We start from the raw sequence: 12,848 nt of genomic DNA on the forward strand, positions 1-12,848 counted from the left end.
AGTATTTGTTCTGAGTCATTTGGACTGATGGTTCATGCTGCAACTTTAATTACACCCCAAGAGATGGCAGCTAGTAGCTGTGTGCCAAAGACCTCCATGGGGTTTAATGAACACTCTCCAGATTTACTGTCTGCATGTCAAAAAAACTCAATCCGCCAGTTACTGTCTTACGGTCCGATGAAGATGTGAGGTTAAAGAGACGGCAGTCATAAAGTAAAATAAAATATGCGCACAATAATGTTTACACAGCTTCAGTAGTGTTACCTTGGCAATAAAGGATGGAACTTCAACATTTGAAAAAATATGAAAATATATGAATTATCAGTTGGGTAATATTTGGAAAACCTATTTAGTGTTTTTAAAGTTTTTTTTAAACATTCACATATGGCTACAGCACCAGTATGAACATTCCACTGCAAGAAATCTTACAACCAAGCAAGTGTGTTTGTGTGTGTGAGTGTATTTTTGCAGAGATGACCGCGATTTGGCACATTTCTTTGTGCACCACTTGGCGCTTTTAGAATTTTATGCTGAAATTGATTTAGACCAGTGCAATGTATAAACCTTTACATATGTAAAGAATTATCAAAGTGGCACTACTATCTCAAGATAGTGGCTTTAACAGGCTGGAGTAGTTAATGTCAGAGTTGGTTTCACTGTAAAATCCATGAATTAATTACCATTTAAGTATGGAGGAAGAGCCCAACTTCCTGTCTCCTCTGCTTAAGATGTGTGCTGCACAACTGCAGTAGCATATGGCAATCCTGCTTCTGAGGGGGGAAATGTATGCTTCTCGCTGCCAGCTCCTAATTACTGGCTCGTTATCTCTCAGGTGCAAAATGCTGTTGGCAAAGGTAATACCCAGTTGGGTTGAATATGTGACACAGAATATGTAATTACCTTGACCCACGCGCGCAACATTAATAATTAAATCCAGGGGAAAATCCTAATTTGATGAGTATAAACAGATTAGGCTTGGGTGTGGAATTCATGCTGCTTCAGATTAACATTGAGAAACAGTGTAGGAGATATGCTTATTTGGTATTGTTGCGCTATTTTTATTTATTTATTTTATTTATTTATGTTTTTGATTTGTCACTCACACAGGTGTGAGAAATGCAAGCTGTAGCATGTGTTGAAAACGTCTGTGAGCATGCAAGCGGTCTGAGAGGTGGCAAGGGAAAGCTAGTGCACGTCCTCAAATAGCAGAACTGGAGCCTGATCAACCAGCAGGGGTCGCTAGAGAGCGGTGAAATACGACGCCCTAACTGACTGAACCGACCCATACCCTGGGTGATGCAATTGCCAAATATGTGTCATTTACAGAATGGAGCTATCGACCACACACACACACACACACACACACACACACACGCATACACACTCTCTCTCTTTCTCTTGCCCTCTCTCTCTCTCTCTCTCTCACACACTCTTTTATTTTCTCATTCTCTGTCTTCCCGCGTGTTCCTAAAATCAGCTACATTCATTTGGACTTTATTGAGGATTTACTTATTTTTACGATGACATTTATGTGAAATAACCTTCACACCGCGCGAAGCCCCAGCTCGGCACATCTAGCTTTTATTAGTGTTTGTAATGCGGCAGTTTGGAGATAAATTGCTGATCAGTGAGCTGTTTCAGCAGGTAAACGTGGATGGAAGGCAGGAGAGCGCGAGCAGCAGGGTAGAGTCACCTGGGTAATACAAACGCTTAACTCAATAACGCAGTTCAAACGCTCACTTCATTTGGCTTCATCACCCATTCTATGAGACAACACAAAGGACCATCTTCTCCTCTCCACGGGGGCAAATTATCCATTTAGCAACTCTTATTGTTTCGGGCATTTGGTGAATGTCTGTAAACTCTGTAAACTGCAGCAAAGTTTTACTTAGCTGGGATTTCACTGTGTGAATTGTACGTATACTTGCATTTATGAAATTACATTCTAAATACAAAATGCCACACATTGAATGCATGGTGAAAATACATAAATATACTTGGCCTGGACCTATACTTTCTGTGTGGAGTTTGCATGTTCTCCCCATGTCTGCATGGGTTTCCTTCGGGTACTCAGTCCGAAGACATGCAGGTAGGCTAACGGGAGACTCTAAATTGCCCATAGGTATGAGTGTGTGAGTGAATAGTGTGTGTGCCCTGCGATAGATTGGCAGCTTGTCCAGGGTGTATTCCTGCCTCTCGTCCAATGCATGCTGGGATAGGCTCCAGCACCCCCCGCGACCCTGATCAGGATAAGCGGGTATAGATAATGGATGGACCCTGATCAGGATAAGCGGGTATAGATAATGGATGGACCCTGATCAGGATAAGCAGGTATAGATAATTGATGGACCCTGATCAGGATAAGCGGGTATAGATAATGGATGGACCCTGATCAGGATAAGCGGGTATAGATAATGGATGGATGGATGGATAAATAAAAAATAAACCTGAACCCCTACCTTCTCAAGCTAACTGTGTTGAGTTATTATTATAAGGCCGAGCCATGGAGGAAATGTGAACATGCACAGCCAAATTGCAGATGTGGGATGATTGATAATCCAGATGCTAACACGAGTAGCACAGTTAACACACGGATGAACTTTCAGGAAATGGGGAACAGGAAGAGGTGCTTACTGCATGCTTTAGCAGCCAGCCAATAAAAATGATTTTAGTTAATTTATCAACAAATGTTGTGGATTGACTGCCAGTTGAGAATGTCCCATGGGGAGGGTCCCAGTTGGAGAGGGCATAGCTTTAGCCTTGGCTGGCAAGAAAACACTGGCCATGGATGCTGACTACGTTGTTCTTTTGTTTTTTTACGAGGCACGCATCCAAGATAATTTCTGCATCCCAGCAGAATTGTAAATATCTGTCCGCTAGGCGTGCGCTCCAGAAGCAAGGAAGTGTTGGACGGGTCTCAAACACGGTGCGCATATCTCATCATCATTCCGAAGCGGGAGTTTGTAGTCCATTTGAAACAGATTGATTTACCTGAGGTAAGGTTCGCGTTCTTCAAGGCTTAAGGCAAGAAGGGCGCCCTTTCCCCCCCCTTTTAGATCGAAATGATGGATTTAGCAAACTCGGGCTGATGGATGGGAACATGGCGCTTCTCACCGCCGCGTTCACAATAAGCTGATCCTACATTCCCGGGCCTCGTGTGCGGGTTTGATTTATGTTTTATGTTTTGTGAGGTAATGAAAAGACTCTTGCTAAATGAACCCAGCATTTCCCTCTCAGCACTTTCTCATTGATTCTTCATTTAATATTACTGTTTCCTGCCCCGTGCGCGACACTGTACAGCGTACGGCAGAAGCGCTCGCTCGACACGTGTGGAAAAAGACAGCCGATCAATAATTTCAAATTTCTGTAAACTGAATGCATTCCAGATGAATGCATCACCAGCATCTGTTTCTTTCAAAGGATCACTGGGCCATTAGTATTTTATAAACAGAAAACAATAACTTCACAAGATAATTTATAATAATCTAGATACCTGGTGGATTCATCAGAACGGATGTTCTCAATGCTCATGCAGGTAACTAGATAAAAATGCATCATGGGCTGTCAGTTATTTTAAATGGCAACATGTAAGAAAAATGGATTGATGGATTAACAGTTTGGCCTATCTTGGAGTCCTGCCGCAAACGCATTACCTTGAAGCAAAGTTTTTAAATCGATGCATTTGTGAACAGAATGTCGATACAGTTAAAACAAGGATCTATGTTCCACCGCAAATGGATTCATTTGTATTTGGAGCTATTGCACCGAGAACCTGCTTTAATATGAATAAGTCATCCATAGGCCTGTCCTGCGTGTCAGACTGTCTCGGTCATCCATAGGCGTATTCTGCGTGTTAGACTGTGTCTCGGTCATCCATAGGCGTGTTCTGCGTGTCAGACTGTGTCTCGGTCATCCATAGGCGTGTTCTGCGTGTCAGACTATGTCTGTCATCATAGGCGTGTCTCGTGTCAGACTATTCTCGTCATCCATAGCGTTCTCGTGTTGACTGTGTCTCGTCTCATAGGCGTGTTCTGCGTGTCAGACTGTGTCTCGGTCATCCATAGGCGTGTTCTGCGTGTTCTGCGTGTCCTGCGTGTTAGACTGTGTCCTAGGTCATGCTGAGGTTGCTGATTCAGCCTCTGGTCTCACCCACTCCTTGTGAACATTATTTTTGTTCATAAACCATTTGAGGTATCCAGTCTACTGCACAGGATTTTATCCCTGCCATTACCTGAACAGGTAAATGGCACGCCATTATTGGACAGGCCTCACACCCCTACCTCTGCCGTTACCATGGATCTGAAATCCTATGAGTTGTCTCCAGGTGAAATGTTATATATCCACCCCCAAATCACCCCACACTGAATCGGAGTTGTTCATCTAGTGTATTTGCGTATATTTATATATCTGTTAAATGGTAAATGACAATAAATGATAAATTAAGAATCTATGGATACATAGGTTCTCCATTGGAAATTTTGTTCCCAGAAAGCCAATTGTCTTTCTTTTAGATGGGCGTCCATTGGCTCTTAATGTGTGTAATCGTATGTGCTGCTGTAAAGTGTGCTGAGCAAATTATACCTCTGGCTGTGCAGCACCTCTGATTCGCAGTTTTTTTTCCCTCCCTCCAAACTACAGCTAAGCTTACACAGTGACTTCATTGCATTCAAACCGATGCTAACATCCACTGTTCAATTCCGCACAAATCGCAATTCTATTGCCCAACTAATTGCTATGGTTGTAGAAGCCACAGAGAAACCCATCGGTATGAGTCACAGACTGCATTGCAACGGGACATTCAGAACTCATGGATGTGCGCACCACAGCGTATGACCTCAGCTTCAGCACTTACAGGCTGAAAGCTAAAGACACACACAGCGGAAGGTAAATATGTGCCGTCCATGCTTTGGGACAGGCTTCAGCCATCAGTGAGGTGGAAACAGCTGGCCTGGCGGACACGGCGCTGACGCAGAAGGACCTGAGAGAAAGGCTCTGCGGCGAGCCGTCCGTACGGCCCACACCCACTCCGCTCGCAGCGCATCGAGCCGATTGAAGGAGCTGACAGCCGAGAAATGATCCCTTTGGTTCGCCGCCCTCCAGCTGGAGCGCTTCTGAGGCAGAAACATGACTAAACATTCCCAACTCCGGCTCTGCACTGTGTGCTGTGATTTAAAATGGGGGTTTGGGGTGGAGGTGGGGGGTGGGTGCAGCGCAATTATCATCTCATACCGAATGGACATGTAAATTAACCCGTACAACATATATCAATTAACAGGAGAGGATGAGCGGATTGTTATGACAACTAGCAAAAGGCTTGCTTGGCCTCCGCGCAGCATCGGGAAGTCCTTCTGTGAACCCGTGCGTTTCTGGGGCCTAGTTGTTATTCCAGACGGTGTGAAATGCTGCAAGGTTGGCGGGACCGCTGTGCCCTATCAGCACACAACAAACAGAATCAACAGCCCCGAGGGAACTGAGCAGAAGCGCTCTTCACAATCCCGCGAAAATGAGCGAGAAAACCACATTCAGATAAAACAAATGGGCATAATGGGAAGACAAAGGGGTGAAGGTTTATTTATTTATTATTTGGTTCATTGACAAAGTAAGGGGCATTGATTGATTTCCAGATAATTTCAAACTGGCAACCCCTTCATTAAAGATCCCATGGCAGAGGGTGCCATGTCGACTCCTAACCCATGACAACCGAGATTGCATTTTGACTTACGCAAACAATGGGTTTCCATCTTCAAATGAAATGGGAGAAGCAGAGAATGATTTCTTCTTAATGCTTAATGAGGCATACATAAGTACTGGATAAGGGAACAAACTTGTATAACAAAAGCAGCACAGCATGTGTATTGTGGCAATGTTCCATACAGTCTGAAGTACTTCCACATTTCACATGTTGCGTAATGTTTCCTGTTTATCCTCTCTGAGAAGGCTTGGTACACCAGCTGGAATTTAAAATGCTGTTTGGCATTGTCAGCTCCCAATGTCAGATGTCAGATGAACTCCTGAGACCCGACAAAGAGAGGGGGGGAAAGGTTAAAGTATTTTATTTTATTGACATAGAGTGTTGTGGATGACCAAAGCAAGTTGTAGTGAAAATATGTTCAAACTTGTTTTGTATTTTACTTTCGTTGAATGTCCCTTGTAGTGGGAAGCATAATAAAGTATAACATAAGGTTCTTCAAATTTAACCCAGATGCTCATATATAAGAAGCTGCTGATGGGTGTGCTGTCCCTTCAGCACCTCAGGTGTTCTTGAAACATGGGAGAGCTTCAGCACCATGGACAGCAGCAGTACCACTCACAACACAGGTATGGGAGCAGCTTCAGGACCATGGACAGCAGCAGCCCCACTCACAACACAGGTATGGGAGCAGCTTCAGCTCACTGAGTGTTGGCACTTATTACACAACATTACATTACATTTATTTGGCAGACACTTTTATCCAAAGCGACGTACGAAGGTCACTGGACACTACAAAACACAGGTCCAATAAAGCACAATACTCATTATGTAGTTATTCATGTAGCCCTTAACACATTAAGTCCAGTTCACACAGTAAGCATAGGCTTATCCTGGGCACGGTTGCAAAGGTGCTAGGGCCTATACCTGCGGCCCTGGCACAGTCTACAGTTATGCTTGTGTAGTGGAATCGCAGGAAGACCTTTCACACATACACAACTTAGACCTGCAGTCACTGAGTGATCTATGAATAGACAGCAATGACATGTGGGCCCCCACGTGTCACGTGATCAACAGACAACATAAATATCCAATCAATTTCAACGATACTGTACAATATGACTAAATATAAAATGTTTGCGTGTGTGTGTGCCTGTGTGTGTGTACCACCTTTATAACAACACCAGAAATTATTAAGGGAAATTAGATGAATGAAGCTTGTTAAAAATAAGCTAAAAGCCCTTAAAAACAGCCTACACCATTCAAACTCTTACAGAATAGAAAAGTTGGTCAAATTATGTCAAAATGTAACACTTTATTAAGCTCTCCAGTTTTTGTTTTGAAACATCTTCCACAAATGGCCTTTCCATGCAGTCATGTGGTTAATTTTGGCTATGGCCATTTTACGGCCTGTTGTTTTTGGATTTATCTTTCTCTCTGCTAGTTTATGCGTGTGACGGATCCTGTGTTACCCTTGCCAACAGATAATATATTATTTAGGCCTATATCCACAAAGACAGAAGAGCCCTTTCTACACAAGATTTATTCTCTTTTCAGGCCCAGAATGAGTTCCGTGGCCAAGCTTCTAACTCCTCTGCAACACTTGAGTTAAACTGCATATTGTATTTTTCCACTTTATAACCAAGGCCCAGATTCAATCTGTCCAAAGAAAACGTCGTTCCATCACAAATGTAGGCAAAATGTTTTCTTTCATTCTTTCTTTTTTTTTTGCATTCTCTGTCACCCTTTTATAAATAGCAGCTGCATTTAATTTCACTGCAATTAAAACTCATAATGATCTTTTTTTATTCATGAAAATTAACTACACGTTACCTTTAAGGAGAAATGGTGTTGTCCTGAGTGCCTCTTGTAGCTTGGCACAGACTTAATCAATTTCACAAATATGCTTCAAGGACCTGCTTGCAAAGGGCTCAAATCTTCCGCAAATATAAATCTCAAGCCATGTGCCAAAATCACATTTGATGATGCTTTGGTTGTGAGCCTGTTGGATTGCAGGCAGGGAATTAAATATTACTTAGGAGCCTGTTGAGAACTGGGCTGTGGAAAGAATCGACTTACCATGAGCCCGAGACAGTCAAAGATTTTCAGCTCTGAAAATCAATGCATTCACTGTAAATGCTTTCGGCACCATAGAATGAGAGGGGTTGCTTGAGTTATATTTAAGAACCTTACAGCTGTTGCTTCCATAATGTAATATTACTAGTGGAACCAGGCCTGTCTCAGAATAAATACCTTTTACATGATCCATTTTTCATATCAGTTCTATTATACATTACAACTATTGATGAATAAGAAATATGACTTTGCTGTTTTTTTTAATTTTACTTTTTTAATGGTGTATGTGAGTTTCACGGTGTTACGTCCCAATGCACATTAATTTAAAAGCAAAATACAGGCTATTGACACAGCCTTGTGATTCACCGCAGGTTAAAATGACCATTTTTGGAGGGTAAAAAAGCAGCTTAGGGTGTAAAGGATTCCTGGTATGTCTTAAATAGCTGAGAGTGAAAAGTTGACTAAATATGCTCTCACTTCTTGTATCCACTGCAATATGATTAATTCACTAAAGTTGGTATAAGAGGCAATTTTTAATACCCAATTAAATGTTCAAATGTTCTTTATTGGCCAATTACAGTAAACTGTGTTGACACTGATACAATGGTACAATGGAATTATGCTTTCTAAAGCTCATGGAAAAGACCCAAAATGTATTAAAGCAATGTACGTGTTATGTTGGAAAACAATTACTTTCTGACTCTATACTGATTAATCACTTTTTCATAATGCAAATTGTTTTGAAAACCATCTATTGCTTGCTTTTACATTTTCAATTTGTCATGTACAATAAATCTAATCAGAGTCTGAAATTAGCTTTTCTGCAGAGTATTTGAAAAATAGCTTCCAGGGCGGTATTTAGTGGATGACAATAGATAAATAAATAGTCTAACCAAAAGCTTTTCCAGCATACTGTATTACTTTCCTCACAGACCTGTCTTAGTGTCTTTTTATGGCACAAATCAACACAGTTACAGGTCTCCCCCAGATCTGAATAACTTTAGAAACTACCTACACAGGTATTTCTCATTTGGCAAGTGATTGTGTTACTGCTAGTGTGACAGCATTGTCTTATCTTGTATTCAATTAGGATTTCACATTATGGTGACAAAGTGACAAATTATTCCCCTGTGAAGTATTAGCACAGTAAACATGGTATTCTGTCCCATGTGGATATGACTTACAGAAGATTTCTTTGGTCTGCTCGCTGTCACATCAGCACTTAAACCTTTTAGTGACTGGAACCAAACCCACTTAATTAAAATCAACGCCCACTCACGTTTTTTTTTTTTTTCCTTTTCTTTTCAGCTTAAAGACAATGAAATTAGAAAATAATTAATTTTTTTCTAAAAATGACATGAATTTATTTTCATGACCACTGTGACAGCAGTTCTTGTTTGTTTCATCATGTTCATTTTACATTCTGAGTGGTAATGTGTCATTAAAAAAAGCCCAGTTCACTGTCATGAAGCAGCCTATTATGCACTCTCTATAAATGCACACGGTAATATTGATAACAATAGGACGAGCTTGGCCAAATATGTTTTCATTTTCCTGTAATGAAAATGGCCTTTGTGCACTGTGACCATTGCCTACCAGCATCTGGAATTATGAAAGGGGAATAACAACAACAACACCATTCCACATAAAATTATATTCTGGCACATTCTGGAGCAACAGAATTTTCCATAAATGTTGGACGGGGTTCTGATCAGGCAGCCAGGACGACTCTGGCATATTGATGACATCGGTGTCGTTCCCCCCTGACCTTTGGGTGATGGCCCAAGTGCGGTGGGCGGGCCATCGTCGTCTGGAGTGTGACGGTGCTAAAGGTGCTCGCCAGGACCCCTAAGTGATGATTGACATTGACCTTGTCCAATCAGCCCCTTGGAAAGCCTGCCTCAGATCATTAGTGCCGGAACACTAATGCCTGTCTAATTTTTGTTAACTGTTTGCACAAAGAATTAAGATAACAATTAGTTTAACAAGAGTGTTTTTTTTTTAAAAATAATAATGTCATATGTATCAGTTTGGTTAATAAGTGTAATAACACCTCACCCCCAAACAAATAATAATAATAATAATAATAATAATAAAAACTACTGTAAGCACTGTCTAATTTTTTTTTTCTGCTGTAGACATCTCTGTTGAATCCCTCAGTGAATGTTTAACATTACAAATGTGAGCAAAGCCAAAAATCAATCTGGAAATTTCACCCATATTATCAAAGTCAGCGGTTCTGTGCATCTTATCCAGTTGCTAGCCAGGCTCAAGCTTCGGTCTCTCAGTTTGTTTTCTCTTCAGTGCCAATTTTTTTTATCTTTATCTTGAGTAGCATTGTTTTTTTTTTATTACTTATACTAAAATTCTGCAGCATTTGCCAAAATTTAAAATTATGAATACATTTACTCATCCTGCCTTTGGTCCATATTCAGTATTTTGTCTGCAATTGAACTCTAACCTCGAACAGTGCATGATAATGTGGTTAAATACTCCTGCTCTGGGTCTCTCTCAAAGGATGAGTTTTTGGCCCTTGTTGTGTATTTCATACAGCCTTCATTGCTCATCTTTATCAAGTACACAATAACATAATAACAATAATAATTGTGTTTACAGAATTGTGTGCTGGCATTGCCACCGAGAGTGAATTCGTTTTTTCTTATCTTTTTTTTTTTTTTTTGGCCGCCTCAGCTATTTAAGATGCATTAGACTTCCTGTCAACCTTGAGTTACCTCCCGACCCCACAAGAATAGCTGTCTTAATCTGACCTATAATTTGAAGTGGTGGGCAGGGAACGCGGCTGAACGGCGGTACCCGGGAGCACCGGACAGGCTCTGCGGTGTAATCTTCCAGGGGGCGCCTCCCTCTGATAGCTACTTGACTGATTGACTGCAGTCCCAGGAGAGCCACTCAATTACTTTGCTTGTCCAAGACAGACAGAAGCTCACTAATCACGCGGATAAGGCGTGGCCACTGCCGTCTCTGCCTCAATGGCCCCGGCATAAATCAAAAAGATTAGAGAGGGAGCCCAGGTCTGGGATCACGGGAGAAATTTGAGAATGCACTCCGCAAGATGCATTCCATGCAAGCAGATCCTCCGGCTGAACTGAAGCCCCGGGGCCTGATGGGGGTATTGGAACACCCCACTTTTTTTATGACTCCCCCGTGAGAAGAACAGCCAAAATGATCTCATAAAATGAGTGATTGACGGGTATTCTGTGAGGAATTGCTGTGTTGGCACATGGAAACAATATTATCACTACTTTCAGAATGGAACACTTTGGCTGTTAGAACACTCTCTCTCTCGCTCGCTCACCCTCTCTCAAGACGAATTCACACAAATAGGGCAACATAAGTATGAAACTACAAGACAACAGAAAGATAAATAAATACTGTACCATAGGCACTCACTAGGGGGAGCTCTTGTACTCCCTTACTGTACAAGCTCAAACTGGCGTTCTATCACCTGTTAATCTTCCTGCTTGGGGAAGCGAGTGTTTATTGCTGTCTAAAAAGTGTCTCGCACTGCTATGTAAATTAGGCACCTGGTTTTCCCCCGCGTCCCATGCCGGGATAATTAAATTACATATTTGTTCGTCTATCGGAGTAGATTACATATATTTATTCGGCACATTTAATGAGCGTTACACAGAGTTGGAAAAATAATAGCATTTCCAGGAGAATGTCCAGGAATGCTGACATATGCAAATCGAGAACGCATGATTTTGGCAAAATGTTACTTAGTGCGCTTGTATTCGTGAAGCATATTTGCGACTACCGCGCGTAGACTACAGAAAAACGCATGTATTATAATGACTCTGTCTTTTTGATTCGACACGACGACTGAGATAGGTTACGAAAGAAAATTACGTTTAAGTGTTGTGCGTTCGGGAAATCTGAGATTTGACTGCGCGCGGAATATGGATTTTTTAAAACGAACCTAGAATTTGAACCAGTCAGTATGATGTATTCCTGTGCCCGTTGCCTACATGAATGCAGGAATGAGCGCGTTCACGTCACAAAATCTAGTTCAGATGGAAATGAGAGTAGCCTATGCCAGGACCATGGACATGTACCACCAACCTACGCTCTGGAATTGAGCGGAATTCAAAATACGACCAGTTGCAATTCATTGGTAGTTCGGGCAATCATTCAATACGCATCTCCCTCAGAATGCGAAGGCGTCTGCCGCATTCCGTTTACCCGCTTCAGCTCTGAGCTGTCATAGCCGTTATTCCCTTCCCTGTATCACAATGTCGCCTACGTGACGGCTCATGAGTTATGGCACTGCTGAATTATATCATTAAAACTGAACATCAAGAACAAAACATTGTCCTAATATGGATATTCGTTCGGAATTAAATAATTTAGGAAGAAATAGATAAGGCAAATATTTCATTTAGAAACCGCTAGAGGGCACGTGTACCATATGATTGGGGACGGCACAATAGATTACGTTCGCGGTTTACTAAACATTTACAGCTATATCTTAAATATGGAAACTTGTTCAGGAACTTCGACTTCGCGTGCCACTTTTTCACTTTCTGGAAAGCGTAAAAACGGATTAAAAACAATTTCGGCAATGATTTAATTTTCATTCAAATTTTAATTTAAAAAATTTAATTTACAATTTTGATCAGTCACTTTAATTTGAGTACACGAACAAGCGTCACCAATGTCTATCAAGCCAGCCTTTTAAGTGTTTCCAGTAATGTGTGTGAGTATGTGTGGGTGAGAGAGAGAGAGAGAGAGATTTTATTAGAACGAAATACCCGATCACTTCTAAATGTTTCAAAAAAAAAATTTTTTTTTGTTGCGACAAACGTCTCTTAATATCTAACCCTTGTAGGGACGTGGCTGGATTTAAATACATGTACACTCTTAAATGTATGAACAGCAACAGATGAAGTCGGTATATCAATGAATCAATCCAAACATGTCGGTGATTATAACAATTTCGCATGAAACTTCAAATTGTTTGGGGGAACATAGAACCTTCTGCGGTTTTCAACATTACACTCATTAAAACAAAAAAAAAAATAGGGAATAAAATGTCAGCCACTTCTCGATGTGTAGCGTAATG

This window comes from Anguilla rostrata, chromosome 5, assembly GCF_018555375.3.
Source record: "Anguilla rostrata isolate EN2019 chromosome 5, ASM1855537v3, whole genome shotgun sequence".
Classification (NCBI taxonomy): domain Eukaryota; kingdom Metazoa; phylum Chordata; class Actinopteri; order Anguilliformes; family Anguillidae; genus Anguilla; species Anguilla rostrata.